The sequence below is a fragment of the Sphaerodactylus townsendi genome, linkage group LG04 (assembly GCF_021028975.2).
Source record: "Sphaerodactylus townsendi isolate TG3544 linkage group LG04, MPM_Stown_v2.3, whole genome shotgun sequence".
Classification (NCBI taxonomy): Eukaryota; Metazoa; Chordata; class Lepidosauria; order Squamata; family Sphaerodactylidae; genus Sphaerodactylus; species Sphaerodactylus townsendi.
Genome location: NC_059428.1, coordinates 53,689,837 through 53,707,778, shown reverse-complemented (window position 1 = coordinate 53,707,778; position 17,942 = coordinate 53,689,837). Strand labels below are relative to the sequence as shown.

The window sequence follows — 17,942 nt, the reverse complement described above, 5'->3', positions numbered from 1 at the left end:
TTTGTCAGAAATGGCTCTCCATAAAACATTCCTTGCACTTGGTGTTTTTTGAGCCGCATCTTTGCCTCAGGCTGCCTGGATGAATTCATCACCATTTTCAGACCCCATAGCCCCTCAGATTATGGTTATCCTTGCCTCAGGCCTGTTTTTCCTCTTCCTCACCTTTTATATCCGTTAAAGGGATGATTTCTTCTCTCTAGGCTCCTGTTTTTCTAACAGCCAAGTCCCACTTATTTGTTAATTATTTGTTGATCAAGACAGGCCACTCATTTTAGAATGAGTCATATGGCTTCACCATCAGTCAGTGGTCCATTACGCACAGCACAAATAAGACATCCTGGGAACATCTTTTAAAAAGCCTCCTCATTTTTTTGTTTGGACAGCACAGACAAAAAAGGTGTCAGAGGAGAAAGAGGCTTTCCCTTTTCACCCACCATTTTCTCCAGGCCACATTTAAAACTCTCATGACCAGCATTTTATGGTACTGAAGGGATTCTCTGTGCCTGCAGCTGTTTGGTGAAGGTTACTCTGCTTATATGCTATCAGTTTTATTGATTAGTTTTACTTGGTGTGATTTTCTTATCTGCTTTATTTACTTGTTATACCAATAAAAGAAATATGAATCTGTGAAGGTTATCCAAATGTTTGTTCTGCAGGCTCTGTTGCTGGGCACCTTTTCAGCCAGAAAAGTATATGGTCTGTGCAGTAAGAAAAAACTAGTTTGTGAAGGGCATATCTACCCAATATTGATCAAGGGGAAGGGGGGTAGACCTATCTCCTGAGTAGCTAAGGTCCTCATATTCATGTCTGCACATCTTCAAACACAGCTTCTCTAAAATAAATTTAAAAAAATAAAAAAACCTATACATTGCTGGAACTGGCAGGACAAACTGAGTACAACTGTGAACTCTTTGAGCTGAAAAGGCACCTAGGATCAGAGCCTGCAGAGCAAACATTCTAGGGCACCCTTCAACAAATGGAGCAAATGCAGGGAGAATCCCTTCAACAGCACACAAAATGTCAAGCACAAGCTGAGGAGGAAACTGACCAGAGAGCTTAATGGTCAGGCAAGAAACAAGTTTTTCTTGTCTGATGCCTGTACTTTCTGGAACAAACATGACAGGCAGTTTCAGACATCCTCAGGACATCTTATTTTAGGTGTGCAGAGTAAAAAGAAGTCACCTCTTTTTAAGACATCCCCCAGAAGCCTTTTTTGTGCTGTGCAGGATGGACCACTGTCAAGTTATGACATTAACTTGTGACAGGGACAAGAAAAATAATCTTATCTTGGCATATGGTCAGTACAGGTCACTGAGCACTACCATTACTGTTCACAAATATACATGCTGGCATTCAGTGTCAAGATTCTGTTATTTCTAGTACTGTCCAGTTTACTGCTTGCATCATTTTATGAACATGAAAACATAACACTGAAATTAATCGTGCAGTGCTTTCACTTTTTTTTCTGGTGCAAAGCTTTCTCCCAAAGGTTACTAAAAGAATTCTTCAACTATGAAACCTCTAGAATCATGGCTCCTTCCGCACATGCAGAGTAATGCACTTTCAAACTGCTTTCAACGCTTTTTGAAGCTGTGCGCAATAGCAAAATCCACTTACAAACAGTTGTGAAAGTGGTTTGAAAATGCATTATTTTGCATATGCGGAAGGGGCCTATATAGACTTAGACTTAAATGAAGTTGCCAGGTACCCCCTGACATGCTGCAGGAGAAGGGCAAGCAGGTGAGGTCTTACTGGACTTAAAATAAGCCCTAGGCCTCAGTGACATTGACATAAAGATGTCATGTTCAGAAGTGATGTCATCCTGTTGAAACATTGAGAGAGATGTTAAGGTATTTTGGCCAAAACTCTATGATAGAATCTGTTTTTACTATGGAGTTTTGCCCAAATACCAAAGGGTCTCCCTTGAGATTGCCAATCATTATCATACTAGTGAGATTGAAGCCTAGGCCTCATTTTAAGCCCAACAAGATTCCTGCTGGCAAGCTGGATGGTACCAAAGGGAGGGGCTCAAAGCAAAGGACCATCTGCCTTCATCTGGCAACCCTAGACTTAACAAACTTATGCCAAGTAAAACATGATCTAAATATCAGATGCATATAATGTGAAAAACATTCAAAAAAGTGAAATGGAAACAACTTCAAAAGAAAGCACCAAACTAAGGGGGAAAATAAAACAGATGTGAAAAATATCCACTTCTCAGAAATAAATGAAACCTGTAAGAATTGAATGTTACAGATTTATTCATCTCTCAAATAAATGAGGATCCTGACTGAAGTTTATAGAAGCCCTAAATCATTTCTTGAATAGTACTCATGCTTTCAGTTTTTTTTCCTGATTTTTAAAATTTTCTTTAAAAAAAGGTAGCTTTTTTCACACACAAAAGGAGAAACAAAAGGCTTAGTGGTCAAAAATCCAGCTCTTCAAGTCAGTGGCTGGACTGGACAAAAGAAAAACAATGAGCAAAAAGGAGCTTATGTGCAGAGATATCCTGCTATCTTTTATTGTGACAGAGATCTCCTAGGACCCTCCTTTGCTATACTCCAGTTTTGTACTGCTGGTTGCTACCAATTTTCTAGAGAGTCATTACTGCCTAAACTCCAAGCTGTAGATTCGAGCAATCAGTGCCAAGGGCAGGAGAAAAACTTGTTCTGCTCCAGTAGAGTATCTGTCACTTCCAGTGCTTATCCCTGACCAGGAGAATTTCAAGCAGTCTGTATTTCTCAAGGTTCCAGCATTTCAGTCTTACTTTTACACAGTTCTTGTCTTTATGAAACTCTAGGGAAGGTGTGTCACTTTCACAGATCAAGAATGCCAGAAATATAGATGTTAATGCTATATTCATTATATTGTCTTGGAGCGTCTGCACTTTTATTTACTGTTATTTTAAAAGTATGGTAAGATATTATTTTTATTTTATTTCAGAGTGATGTTATTACAGCATTATATAATCACTATTATTGTTTTTATTGTTGGGATGATGATGACAAAAGGAGAAAAGCACTCTAGTCTTACCAATATGCTTAGTATACAGAGTGGATTGCAACACATACTTAGTGACCAGTGATCCAAGGTCATCTTATTATTAATCATTTCAGCCTCAGTTCTATAGTAAGATGTAAAAATTGCACTTGATACATCTAGGCCTCCTCTAATCCTGCTGGTTCTAAGACATACAAAGACTGGTGTTTTGAAGTATATGAATTCCTGATTATCCCACAGCATGTAAAAACTGCTTCACTGAATCAAACCTACATTTGGTGGAATGTCAAACTATCACCCAAGAGACTTCAATTCACATCCCCACTTTTTGGATAAAATTCACTGGGTAATCCAGGGCCTTTTTCTTTTAGTTTAGTTTACTAAACAGTGTTGTTTTGAAAGGAAAACAAGGCAAGAAGAACTATGAATTCCATCTTTGAACTGCATTCTGTATGGATTCAGAAGTGTTGGCATTAGTTCCAGGCTCTGACGTTTGTATTTTTGTTTGTTCTGAATTTGTTCTGAGTTGTTTTCTAGATTTTGTCTCTGTTGCTGTTTGACAATTTGATTGTCAAGTGGTTTTGCCTATTTAATTTTAACTTCAACAATCTTTATTGGCATAATAATACAGTTCTATCAACAGAGAATTCAGTCACCAAACAGGTAATAAAAATAAAATTATGAATAAATATCAGTATATAAATTGAAAGTTAAAACAAGGGGGAGAGGGGGAGAAAGGAATTAGGCAAATTAACCCTTGGATCTTTGGATTATATATAGGTCAAGAAATTTGACTACTGCAGAGGTCTGCAACCTGGGGCTCTCCAGATATTCCAGATAGCAGGCTGATGGGATTTGTAGTCCATGAACATCTGGAGAGCCACAGGTTGCAGACCCCTGGGCTACTGGATCTGTTATCTCACTGCTGGTGTTCTCTAATAGAAAGATGATCTTCTGCAAATCGGATACATGCTCTTTTTTTGCTAACAGCGGAGATAGCCATTTTGTTCTAGGTGCCATAAAGAGGGGACAGTATAATCTAATATATACTATAGAGTCTGGACAGTCCCCATTACATGCAGAAAGCCTTTGCTGATAGGGAGTTTTGGCAAACCTCCAGGATAGCACAGCTGATGGGAGAGCAGGTCAGCATCACTGCTCTACGAAACCTGGGTGGGATTAATTGATGAAGATATTTAGCCCCCCTGTTTCCTGAACAGGGGACACCCAGGGCAAGAGGGGAGCAAGACCTTGTGGCCTTTTCAATTAGAGTTTGGTGCTCCTGATCCAGCAGTTTCCTTTTCAGGAGCTGAAATATTTCTTTGGATGAAAATACGGACAAGGAATCCAGAGAGTAGCCAAGCTTAATAATGTTGGATTCGATATTTTTGATTTTTTTCTCCTGGGGCTGCTGATTGGTGGGGCTCCTGAGGGGTGGGGCTTCTCAAATTTTTAAATCTTTTCAGTTAGTCTCTGGAACCAGCAGAGAAGAGGAGCAGTGGAGAAGAGGAGTGGGCCAGAAAGGGCTGAGTGAGCTCTGGTTTTTCTTTACAGAGGGCTTTTCTCAAAGCCACATCTTTTAAACAATATACCTAAGAAAAGTTTGTGTGATTACATGTGTTCACACAGTGAAAAATAATAAAAATAATAAAGTCCTGAGGTGAGTGAAATGGATGCTGCAAAAGTTGTGAACACATTGGACTGTTGAACTTGCTGTGTTTAAAGGTGAGCTGATCTCTGTTATGTTCACACTGAGAATAGAATAGAATAGAATAGAATAGAATAGAATCTTTATTGGCCAAGTGTGATTGGACACACAAGGAATTTGTCTCCGGTGCATATGCTCTCAGTGTACATAAAAGAAAAATACATTTGTCAAGAATCATAAGGTACAGCACTTAATGATTGTCATATAGGTCTAGTAAGCAATCAGGAAACAATCAGTAGTAATGAAAACATAAAATGTAAAATCATAAAATGAGCAGAGACAAACACCTGCAAAACTGGTTTGCACTGGGTTTTGCAACAACTGTGCCAGTTCAAGTTGATTAGCAACCATTAGCATTACTAAGGACTACTTGGGCAAACATGGAAGTATAGGAATCAGCATTTATTAATCACTAATTTAAACTATTAAAGTACATCAACATAAGAACATAAGGAAGAGCCTGCTGGATCAGACCAGAGTCCATCTAGTCCAGCACTCTGCTACTTGCAGTGGCCCACCAGATGCCTTTAAGAGCTCGCATGCGGGATGTGAAAGCAATGGCCTTCTGCTGCTGCTGCTCCCAAGCACCTGGCCTGCTAAGGCATTTGCAATCTCAGATCAGAAGGGATCAAGATTGGTAGCCATAGATTGACTTCTCCATAAATCTGTCCAAGCCCCTTTTAAAGCAATCCAGGTTAGTGGATTGTTGTGGCAGCATATTCCAAACACCAATCATGTGTTGCATGAAGAAATGTTTCCTTTTATTAGTCCAAATTCTTCCCCTCCAGCATTTTCAATGTACGCCCCCTGGTTCTAGTATTGTGAGAAAGAGAGAAAAATTTCCCTGTCGACATTTTCTACCCCATGCATACTTTTATAGACTTCAATCATATTCCACCTCAGACGTCTCCTCTAAAGAGTCCCAAACTAAAGAGTCCCAAATGCTGCAGCCTCTCTTCATAAGGAAGGTGATTTCAGGGATAAGTTGCATATTAAAGTGAGAAGATCAGCAATTTCATGCTAAATAAATGCAGTCGGGTTTCCCGCATTTGGGGAAATCGCAGGGGTCAGCACACCCACAGTGCAATAGATGAGCCTCACCCTGGAAAAACCTCCTTCGTGATTAAGGTGTATCCCCTGCCAGGTAAGTATCCTGACGTACATGATTTTATTGTCCATTTAAACAATTGCCTTTCAAGTGAAGCAAAAATACAGCAAAGATGGAGGGCAGTAATAGAACTCAATTAATTGACTGTGTGAGGCTGCACACACACACAAAGCCAATTGCATTGTACTGTGTAGTTAGTAAAGAATACAATGAAACAACCTTCCAAACATCTGTGAACAGATCAAAGACCAATCAAATCGATCATTAAAAAAAAATTAGGTCACTGTTCACAACCAGCGAACAGGATGCAAGACAAACTTAAGCATCACTAGTGTCATACGAAAACAAGAGACAAAAAGATACCTGAATCAACTAGTCCATAGAGACAAGTGAGAGGAAGATGAAGTGGGATCAGGATAGGCAGAGAAGAATGGAGAAGAATCAGATGAGAGGTAATGTGAGAAGTCAAGTGAAAACAAATCAATGTACTTCTTGGATGAAATCACTGATTGTACTGGAAAAGCAAACAAAGCAGTAGCTCCCTCCCTGCATAATTACAACACTTCTTAACTTTTCTATTCACCCTGTTGATTGAGCAGCCCTCATTTAGCTGAACTACTGAATTAAAAAATCCAGCCAAATGGTATGACTATTAAATTAACTGCTTTAAAATATAAAATGATATCCTCAATTTAAAATCCACATGCATGCCTTCATCTTTTAGGGGGCCCAACCCAATATCTGAAAAAATGATTACAGATTGTTTTTAAAAAAAATCTTTACAAATAAGGACACTATCTCTAACCTCTTTGCTGTGAGACAACTTCCATTTGGTCATTCCCTCATCTCCTTCAGCATTTCAGACAATCCAGCTTCCTCAGTGTCTGGCTTTTTTGGCAGGAGGAAAATTTTTGCTAGGAGGCTAATAAAACTGATCAGGAGGGCTTTAAACTGAGATATATGAGTGATATATTCAAGAGAACAGGAGTTCAGCCATTTCAAGCCCCAGAACTGAGCTAAATCTCCCAGTGCTCTGGTCTCCTTGGACAAAGAATTCCACCAAGTAGGGGCCACCACTGAAAAAGCTCTGGCCCTGATCAAGGACAGTCAGATAAACTTTGGGCCAGAGATCACCAAGCAGTTGACTGTTGAAGAGTATAATTTCTGGAATGACATATCAGGAGAGGCATTTCAGCAAATTACTTACGTTAATGAAATGATATTAGATTTGGCCCACCAGCCAAATCAAAGAGATCCGTTATTTTGTGTTATATTCTTTTCCAAAACAAACATAGCTTAACATTTTAGCTACTCTTGGTCCACATTCTCAAGGTTTTCTTCAGAAGTGTAAGATTTAGAGAATACTAAACATATGGAAACTGAGATTCTGAAGTAAGATATAAACCTCTTTTGGAACAAAGATGGTATCATAGTACTTAGCCTTCCATTTTAAGTCTGTTTAAAACCATCGGAAGAATTCACGCTTTTCCCTGCTGTCATTTTGACAATCATTATTGGTTGTTTGCTTACAACTAAGTTGAATAAGATTACACTATTTCAGTGTGACGTTGAGAAAGAAACTGCTTAATAATTAATTGAATGTAACCACTTAGAGTCAAGTTTCAATAGTAAACTGAAATTAGAGATATATGGTATAATATAACTGAAATAAACATACATATCACAGGAATATTACAGGTTTACTAACTCCAGATGTGGAGGTTCCTTTTAATCACCAAGACCAGAAGCCACTTATGGACAAATGCTTCAGGAATCTAATTCCTTTTAAAATCTGTCTATACTTGTAGCCATCACTACATCCAATGGTGGCAAATTTCACATTTTAATTTCTCATTACATAAATTAAAGTGTGTGTATGTGTGTGTGTGTGTGTGTGGGGGGTTGTTCATCTTGAATCTACTGCCCATTATCTTCACTGGATAATCTTGAGATCTAGTATTTTGTGGGAGAGAAGTAAATGTCTGTCTACTGTTTCCCCCCTGGACATAGTTTTATAAATCTCCATTATACCTCCCATTAGTTATCTCTTTTCTGAACTGAAGTCCCAAACTTTTCACCCTTTCCTCATAGTCAAGGTGTTCCATTCCCATAATGTTTTGGTTGCCCTCTCCTGTAATTTTTCTAGCTTGTCAGTGTTTTTTTTTTTGAGATACAATGACCAGAAATGCAAATGAGGTCATACCATACATCCACACAGGGGCATTAAAATATTGGCTGTTTTATTTTCAGTCCCTTTCCTATTAATCCCCAACACAGAGTTTGTCTTTTTTCACTGTTGCAGCACTCTGAATTAATACTTTCATTGAACTATTCACTAATAGTCTATACTTGAAGCTGGGAATTTTTTGTTCCAGTGTGCATCGCCTCATACATGCCTTCATTTGTCACATTGTTACATACTCACCCAATTTGTGGAGAGTCACTTGGATGTCTTCATAGTAGCCCTTGGTTTTCACCATCCACAATAATTTTGTCATCCACAAAACAGGCTATCACACCCAGTTCCAGATCATCTGGGAACAAATTAAATAGCATAAGTTCCAATACCAATCCTTTTAGGCCCCCACTGCTTACTTCCTTTCATTGTAAGAACTGTCCATTTATTTCCGTTCTGTTTTGTAACATTTGAACAATTTTTAATCCACAAGAAGACCCATCCTCTCATCCCATGTCTGCTTAGCTTGCCCAATAGTCTTTCATGAGGTATCTTGTCAAAAATCTGTTGAAACTTCAAGCAAATAATGTCTACAGGGTCATTATTAGCTACAGGTTTGTTCACTCTCTCAAAGAACTCCAAAAGGCAGAGGTGCAGCTGGCAAAAATGGAGCCTAGGGTGGACTATGAGTTTCCTTTCCCCCAAAGCCCTGTGTCACACCTCCCCTGCACCACGCCTCCTTTGCACCACGCCGCCCATGTCCCACTTACCTCTTGGGCCTGGGGCACTGCCTTCCCTTCTCCTGGGCCTGGAAGCAGCCCAGTCAGACTCCTGGGCTGGAGAAAACCTCTCAAGTTCAAGTCCAAATTCAACCTTTATTAGGCATAAAGAGAAAGCCTCTCCCAGCCTCCCTCCCCTGCCTCCCTCCCCGGTCCAGGGATGAACTGGGGAGCTGCTGGAGGTGGGGCTGCCATGCAGCCAAACTCCTGGACTGGGGAAAAACCCTTCCCTGCCTCCCTCCTCAGCTCAGGGACTAACTGGGGAGCTGCTGGGGGCACGGCTGCAGTCCAGCCAGGCTCCTGGGCCAAGTCCCTGCCTCCCTCCTCAGCCCAGGGACTGGCTGGGGATCTGCTGTGGGCAAGGCTGCAGCCCAGCCAGACTCCCATGCTGGGGGAAAGCCCCTCCCCACCTCCTTCCCTGGCCCAGGGACTTGTTGGGAGCTTCTGGGGGCAGCCCAGCCAGATTCCCAGCCAGGGGAAAGCCCCTCCTCCCTCCCTCCTTGGCCCAGGGACTGGCTGGGGAGTTTCTGGGGACAGAGCTGCAGCCCAGCCAGACTCTTGGCTGGGGGAAAGCCCCTCCCTGCCTCCTTCCCTGGCCCAGGGACTTGCTGGGGAACTGCTGGGAGCAGGGCTGCAGCAGCCCATCCAGACTCCTGTGCTAGGGAAAGTCCCACTCTCTCTCCCTCCCTCAGCAGTTTTTTTTAAGCTGAGGTCTCTCTCAGCTTAAAAAAAAGTGTTGAGACTGGAGGCTGGAGCTCCCTGCCCTCTCAGAGAATTAGGGGTGCTCCAGCCACCAGCCTGCAGCCTTGGCACTTTTCTTTTTTAAGCTAAGGTCTCTCTAGGCTTAAAAAAAGCACCAAGGCTGGAGCGCCTCTCCCTCTCTCACAGGGAGAGGTGCTCTAGCCTCGGCTCAGAGTGGGAAGCAGCCCAGTCATGGGGGGAGTGCTCCAGCCATGGCCACACTGCTTCCTGTTCCCAGGCTCAGTGGTATAGTCATGTGGGGAAGTATTTTGCACCCCCTCACATGACTAACTGGCCCTGGGCACATGTCCCCACATGGCAGCTATGCCACTGCCAAAAGCTTTGTAAAGTAAAACTTCTCTTTGTAGAAGTCATGCTGATTTTTTTCCAACAGGCTTTGTTCCTCTATAAGTCTAATAATTCTGTATTTGATTATAGTTTCTACTTTTGTTTTTGACAGATATTAGGCTTACCTTTCTGTAAAATCACTGTTTCCATCTGAATTACTTTATAAAATTAGTATAACATTTACTGCTCTCCAGTCCTTTGGTACAGTGGATTATTTCAGTGGTAAGTTATGTATCCATGTTAGTAGATCAATAATATCAATATTCGAGTTCTCAAAGAATTTCCAGGTGTACGGCATCATTTGTTTATAATTTTCCCAATAAGTCTAGAACTTCATCTCTCATCACCTCAGTTTGATTCAGTTCTTCAGATGCTCTTCCTGAAAAGAGTGCCTACATCTGAGGTGCACGCCTCCACACTTAGCACAGTGAACACATATGCAAAGAATTCATTGAGCATCTTTAACATCTTCCCATCTTCTTTTAGCAATCTATTCTTATCCTTTGTCATTAAAAAACTCAACTGCTTCTCTAGCTAGTTTCTTGCTCCTGGAGGAGCAATCCACTTCTCAAATTCTCTTTTCGAACACCTGAATTTAGAAAGGGATTGGCTTTACTCTACTTTTACTTTAAAGGAGGAAAACAGCAAGAAGCTGAGCTCTATGAGACACTATCTCTTTTGCCTTAATAGACCAGCCCTCCCTGCTTGGTCAGTTTAAGTTGTAACAGTGCTTTTTCATAATGGCATGGAGGCTTGGGATACTAGATACACATTTTATATTTTTTTTCTGTATCCCTTAGTTTTATATGCCTGAGGCTGATTTCTTACTTCCCTCATCTTGATTGCTGCCCTGTTTTTGTTTCATTGTTCTGACTTTTGTTTTATTCCATTTAGTGTTTTTTCTTTCCCTACCCCATTTTTTGGTTGTTTAATCCTCTCCTGCTGTTTGTACTTCAGAGTATTTGTAGTTGCTGAACTGGGGCCTTAATGTTTAGATATGGCACTCTGCTGGAGTGACAATATATTATTATTATTATTATTATTATTATTATTATTATTATTATTATTATTATTATTATTATTATTATTATTATTATTATTATTATTATTATTATTATTATTAATTAGGCTTTTATACTGCCCCATCCCCGAAGGGCTTGACCTACAGTAGTCACAGCATAGCCTGAGGGATTTTACAGTCCTACAGACATTCATATCACTTTTATTGAATATTCACACCAGTTAATGGCATTCATTGTGAAACCCACACATTCTAAACAATCCAACCAGAATTTATCAGTTTTCAGATTCATTGGTTTCTATGGGAAAGAGTCAAGGATGTGCATACCTTTACCACTGAAACCATGGAGTCTTGATCAGCAAGGCCAGATCAGCAAAGTCAAGGTAAGGAGCTAACTGCTATCCTAGACAGAGGGGAGAAAAGGCATGTTTAAGAGCTAAGTTATCCTGTTTCTTCAGTACTAATTATGAATTTATTCCCTAAGCCCTTCTCCCTGCAGAAAACCATGATTCTCCAAGACCCCTTCAATCTCAAGGACTGTGCAGCCAGAGCTTAGTAAACTCCATCTTGGATCAAACCAAAGAATCATATTATAAGTAAATCAGCATGTATAGCACATTATGCCTCATGTTTTCCACCCTAATACCTGTTAACAAGTCACTGAAATATATTTTGTCATTCATCAGGAGCAGAATGAATGGAAATGCATGTTGTTCTTGCCTTTGATGAGAACTTGTACTTGCTTTTTTTGTAACCAAGCAGCCATTGTGAGTTAGTCCATTCATCAACTAAATTTAAATCAGAGCCATCTTTGTCTTCAAAAACATGCACACGCACACACACACAACTTGGGGATTTAATTTACACTTTAATTGTTGCCACCTGCCAGTTGCCACTGGAATGGGTTTTGATTTGACCTTATTGCAAACCTTTAAAATAACTTATTATGCTATGGAGCATGCTATTTATAAAACATCTGTCCCACTTTTGATTGAAAGAACTAGCAAATTACTTGAAGTTTTACTCATTCAAAACTAATCTTCCACCTCAAAGCTTGTCAGCACAGTACATCCCTTGATAGTTATGTTTGTATGCTATTTGACGAAATGAGAATAATACATTTTGACTCTAAACAAAAGAAACATTTTCAATACCATGTTTTGAAGTATTTGAAAAAACTCTTTCTTTTAGTCTCAGTAGGATATTAAAAAAATATTAATCTCTTTTATAGCTAAATGCCGTCTGTGTAAAACCAGACATTTTTGATGGCTCAAAAGAACTAATTCTATTTATTTTGTATCACAAGACAGCATTTCTCATTTGACTTTTTTGTTGTTATTGTGTCAAAACTCACTCTTACTCATCTCATTTCTGCAACACTTAAAATGGATTTTTTAAAAAAAATTGCCGTTCACATTATAATATGTATATGCATGTTGAATACTATATGCATGGCTATGTGTGTGTATGTGTCTGTGTGTGTCAATTCTGTCAAGTCACAGTCAACTTATTGCAAACCAGTAGGGTTTTCAAGGCAAGAGTCTAATAGAGGTGGTTTGACATTGCCTTCCTCTGCATAGCGATTCCAGTATTCCTTGGTGGTCTCCCATCCAAGTACTAACCAGGATCTACCCTGCTTGCAGTCAAATCCAAATGAGGGGACTGACTGGGCACAGGAACTGGCAGAAGGCCATGCTGGTGCATTTACCCTCTCTACCAGTGCAAGGGGCATCCCTGCCTGCAGAGGAGGTGGGATGGCCATGGCGGTATCCAGACATCCCAGCTGTGGTGGAGCAACACTGGCATCTGCTCAGATGCCAGCTTGGGCAGGGTGGTGGCTGTGGGCATTCCCAGGGTGGAACTGACATTAGTTGACTTCCATCTCAGTTTTGCGGCCAGTTGCACCGCAACTCAGGTCGCAGAATTACACCACCCTTTGAGGTAGCATAAGTCCATTCGCCCCTGTGGAGGGCTTTCTGGTGGTAAGGAGGCTTTTCAGATTTTTTCCTCTCCTCTCACCACTGGAAAGCATTCTGGAGGCTGTGTGGTGACATGGCAGCAGCACCATCCCCAGCTGACTCCTGGAACAGGATTGTGCTGTTAGCTTCTGAGATCTGACTTGATCATAGTCTGTGCCAGGGTCAGGGAAATGCCATCAATAGCAAATGTGTTCACTAAAAATCTGTTTACTCTGGACAAATAATTATTTCCAATAGATGAATTATATTTTGACAATGTTTATTGCAAAACAAAGAGATTCACTCCAACATGATGCTATTTGGAACTGAACCTGCAGGTCTTTGTGGGCTTAATTTCCATTAATCTTACAATAGGCAGTCACTGGCAGGATGTTCGCATCCAACAATGGAATTCTGTTCTTGGAACAGGGTTTTTTCTTTCCCATTCTTGTTGTAGTTCCCTGGACCCCCTCAAAAGTTACTCCTAATGATCAGGCAATGGAATGCTACATTGTCTGACACTGACAAAGATGCTCATAAACAAAATCAATTATATTAAATTAAACAAAATTATTATATTAAATAGCTTATATTAAATACAGTGGTGAGATTAAACTGGTTGGCACTGGTTGCTAATTTTTCATCTAGTTCACAGAACCCATTGTTATCCCCCAGCTTGGCCTCCGTCCTTTCCTTAAAACCCAGTCTCTTAAAGAGTAAGGACTTTTCCTCTTAAAAGGACTTTTTCATTTAAGAGCTGGGGTTTTAAGGGAGGGATGGAGGCCGGGCTGGAAAGCAGAGCTTACCAGGTAGGAGTGGGAAGGGGAAGGGAGGAGTGGAGAGAAGGAGGAGAAGGAGGCCCACCACACCCCTCCTCCAGCCCACTAGACTTCTTCTTCAGCCAGCAGACCCTACTGCCTAAGACAGCTGCAAAGCCTGCAAAAGTAAATGGGGCCTGGGCCCTTGGGGGTCTGGCAGAGGCCTTCCCTCTCCCTCCACCTACCCCAAAAGGCCAGCTGAGCCCTTGGGGGTTCAGCAGAAGCCTTCCCTCTTCTTCCCCCTAATGACCAGCCGGACCCTTGAGGGCCCAGCAGAGGTCTTCCCTCTTGCCCAACCCAAAAAACCAGAAGGGCCCTTGGAGGCCCAGCAGAGGCCTTCCATCTCCCCCCACTCACCCCAAAATGCAGATGAGCTCTTGGAGCCGGAAGAGGTCTCTCTCTCCCCACCCACCCCAAAATGCCAGCAAGTCCCTTGAGGGCCCGGCAAAGGCCTTCCCTCCACCCCGTTACCCCTTCCCATTTCCCACACCCCTAACCACCCCTTGCCACCTTCCCGTACTCCTAACCCCACTTGCCACCCTCCAGCACCCCTAGCCACACCTTGCCACCCTCCCCTACCCCTAGCCACCCCTTGCTACCCTCCCCCAGCCCTAGCCACCCCTTGACACCCTCTCAACCCCTCTCCACCCCTTGACACCCTCTCCAACTATTTCCCACCCTCCCCACCGCTAGCCACCCCTTGCCACTTTCCCCCACCCCTAGCCACCCCTTGACACGCTCTCAACCCCTCTCCACCCCTTGACACCCTCTCCAACTACTTCCCACCCTCCCTACCTCTAGTCATCCCTTCCAATCACCACCCCAGCCATCCTTTGCCACCTTCTCCAATCCCTATGCAACCCTTGCCTCCCTTTCCCCTACCCTAGCTCAGCTGGCATTATTCTGAGAGGTGGTGATTTTGGGGTAACATTGCAAAAATCATGAGGATCCATGAGGATTCATGTTTTCCAAGCAGGTTTTTGTGCCGCAGCGGTGCCACGGAGCATGGGATGTGTGATTGTTGTGTTCAGACTTGTGGACAATGGCTGGAGTTGTAATGTGCTGGTGATTTTGGGATGACAGTGTAAAAATCATGAGGATCTGTGTTTTTCAAGTTGTTTTTTCATTAATATTTTAAAACTTATATTTTATAATATAACCTAGTTTTGTGTACCTCTTTTATTGTTCGTAAGTATTAAGTATATAAAATAATAAACTGCCTTTCGGAATATCTTTTTTTATAGTTAAAACGGTCATTAGAGCTGCAACAGGTCATTAAATTATTTGAATCCCACCACCGGATGTTCGGAACCGGTTGTTAAATTATTTGAATCCAAACACTGATTAAATAGCTGTGGGAGCAAATAATGCTGAGTGAAAAGGTAACAGGGGTATAGTACTGAGAAAAGTTGTTTTTAGGGAAACAGAAAACTGAAAACACCATGAAACCAATGTGAATATTTATCATTTGCAATTAGGTACCCTGAACCTTAGTAAATATTCTACTTCTATAGAGCATATATTAGGATTTATTTAGCTTATTTGGTGTTATGAATTAGATTTATTTGGGAAAGCCATATGTATTATGTATTATGTTTGGTTTTATTGTTATAAAACCAAAGTATTATGTTTGGTTTTATTGTTATTGGATTATTGTATTATATTGTATTTTTAAATCATCTTGAATATGGACTAAAGAGAAGATTGGAATTATAAATACTTGACCAAATAAATAGCTAGGTTTATTTAGGGCTAACTCACCTCCCACTTAATTACCAGCTAACTTTCCAAAAGCAGGATATAAATAATAATCCATGGTCTGTTCCACACAGCCTAAATAAAACATCCTGGGAAGGCACTCTGCTGGCTTTCCTTTAGAGATCCTCAGAGTGCCCCAGCCAAACTTAACCTTTTCCCCCCTAAGTTGCCTACAGGAATCTCCTGCCTGGCTGCATAGGAATCGCGGAGGGAAAAACTGAACAGAGAGCAACATGGTCAGGCAGAAACTAGCCTCTTTTCCCCTCTGACACTTTTGCAGTTGGGAAAGCACACCAGAAGTCTCCTCTTTTAAAGATCTCACTTGGATGCCTTATTTTGGGTGTGTAGAGTGAAAAGAAGCAGTTGCCTCTGTTGAAGATGGCCCACAGATGTCTTCTTTGTGCTGTGCAGAACAGACTCATATCTTCCTCATTGTCACCATTTAGATGTTTCACATTAGTTTGGAACCTAAGTAAGCTGCAATGACAGCCACATTTAGATAACACAACAACCTCCTGGGAATGTCTCACTAGCAATGCTGGTTATGAACTGAGGATAGCCAGAACAGAGATTACCAAGAAAACTACATCTGCATTTTTGTTTTCTAAATATATTGATATATGTAGGGATACCTGTTGTACAACTAACCCAACAATATCTAACATATCCATTATCTGTTCCAAAAGTGAAGCATGGAAGTTATTTCCTTAGCAGCCCTGGAAATAGCAAATGGAGAGAGAAAGAAGTGGGCTTCTTTGTGAAGCAATGGGTGCTTTTGCGTGGTTGCCATAGAGACAAAATATGATTGTAAAAGCAGCTGCTTAGCAGCTGTGGCCAGTTAAGAGAGCAGGTGGTAAGCAGTAAGGGCTTTGCCACAGGCAAGACTTAATTCCAGAAGGACAGAATTGTCAAAGACAGAAAAGTACTCTGAATTTAAGCCAAAGGGACCTGGAATAGCCAGAGAAGAAGAATTTAAATTGTAGGGAAAATCACATCCCCTTACAAGAATACAGCTAATGCTATTCATATTCTGGAAGCAGCTTTTTATTATTTTTTAAAAGGTCAGGGAATGCTGAATATTGGTTCAAAATACAAATGCAAATTTTATGGTGGTTCCCAGGAGACCAGGTCTAATAAACGGTCTCAAAACAGCCAGGGGATTGTGCAGAAAGTATACACAAGATGCAGCACAAGATGAAGATTGGTTTTTGAAACGGATTGAGATGGCACACACATACAGGAGAGCTTTACAGAAGGTAAAAATCCCCCAGAAAATTTGACCTGGGAGGTACCTTTGCAACCCTGATAATGGTGAACTGAACATGGATTAATTCCCATTTGATGGATTGCAGGGCCAAGGAGTGGAAAGGAGGAAAGGATAGCTGCAATAAAGACACCACAGTTTGTGCTGGTAAAATTTTGCTGGCCCTAGTTTATTTATTGATCACATATAATAGGAGAAGAATCACATAGGGATTCTATGGATCCAACCTGATGGAACACCAGCAACCAAAAGAGCCTTCTCATTGAGAGGCCCGGAGGCTAATGGTAATGTGCACTTGTGCAGTGCTTTAGCTGTAGACTTAGGAACATTGGCGGGAGTGGGGTTTGGTCATCCAAACTTTTTGATAGGTCGGTATTGGGACAGATCCTTTTGGGGGGAGGTGGTGCCTGTGTGTCTGCCTCTCCATTGAGGGGGGATCCCATGAAGGGCCCTGCACCGGCGTGGGGGAGCCGCTTTTGGCCCCTCCGGTGTGTGCGAGGGACTTACCTTGCGTTCCTGTGCAGCTCCAGTTGGTTGGAAAGACACACTTATGCTGCTCTCTGACCCCTGGGGGCATGCCTTTCCAGCATGGGCATGTCTTTCCAGCTGCCTGGAGCTGCACAGAAAGGCAAGGTAAGTTCCTCGCACACATCCTGGGCAGCTCTATGTGGGCAGTGGCAGTGGCGGGACTGCCCACACGAGACCATGCAAATGGTCCCAACACTCCACTGGCTTCATTTAAGTGGATGGGAAGCAGCTGCCTCTGGCCGTGCAGAAACGGCCCCTAGATAATGTGTGGGCAGCTAGACCACCCCTTCACAAATCCATTTTACTTGGGAGATGCAAAGGAGTTACTTTGGCTACAAACTGTCCAAATTACACATATGCTTATGCTCCTATTCACTGGTCACCAAATTTCACAAGCCCCCAAGGAGACAAAGAGATTATTCAGAAGGCAGACTGAATGTCACATTTGGCAAGCAGTGCTCTTGGGCTATAGGAGCTGATGCTACTGATAGTCTTGCCCCTTTCGCACATGCAAAATAATGCATTTTCAAACCACTTTCACAACTGTTTGCAAGTGGATTTTGCTATTCCGCACAGCTTCAAAGAGCACTGAAAGCAGTTTGAAAGTGCATTATTCTGCATGTGCAGAATGAGCCTCCGATTTAAGAAAACAGCACACAGAGCAGAGACCTGAGTCTATTCCATCATTCACCGAGGTTTCTTTTGGGTACACTAGATGGCAAATAAGTTTGAATT

General features: G+C 41.7%; 1 non-coding gene and 1 pseudogene across 1 annotated transcript; both read right to left on the bottom strand.

The window, feature by feature from the left end:
• The window catches only part of LOC125431298, a 69,759-nt pseudogene that overhangs the window by 20,659 nt on the left and 31,158 nt on the right, over positions 1-17,942 (bottom strand).
• LOC125432243 lies at positions 5,700-5,860 on the bottom strand. The gene has a single exon (XR_007244428.1). It is a non-coding gene; the product is annotated as a U1 spliceosomal RNA (small nuclear RNA).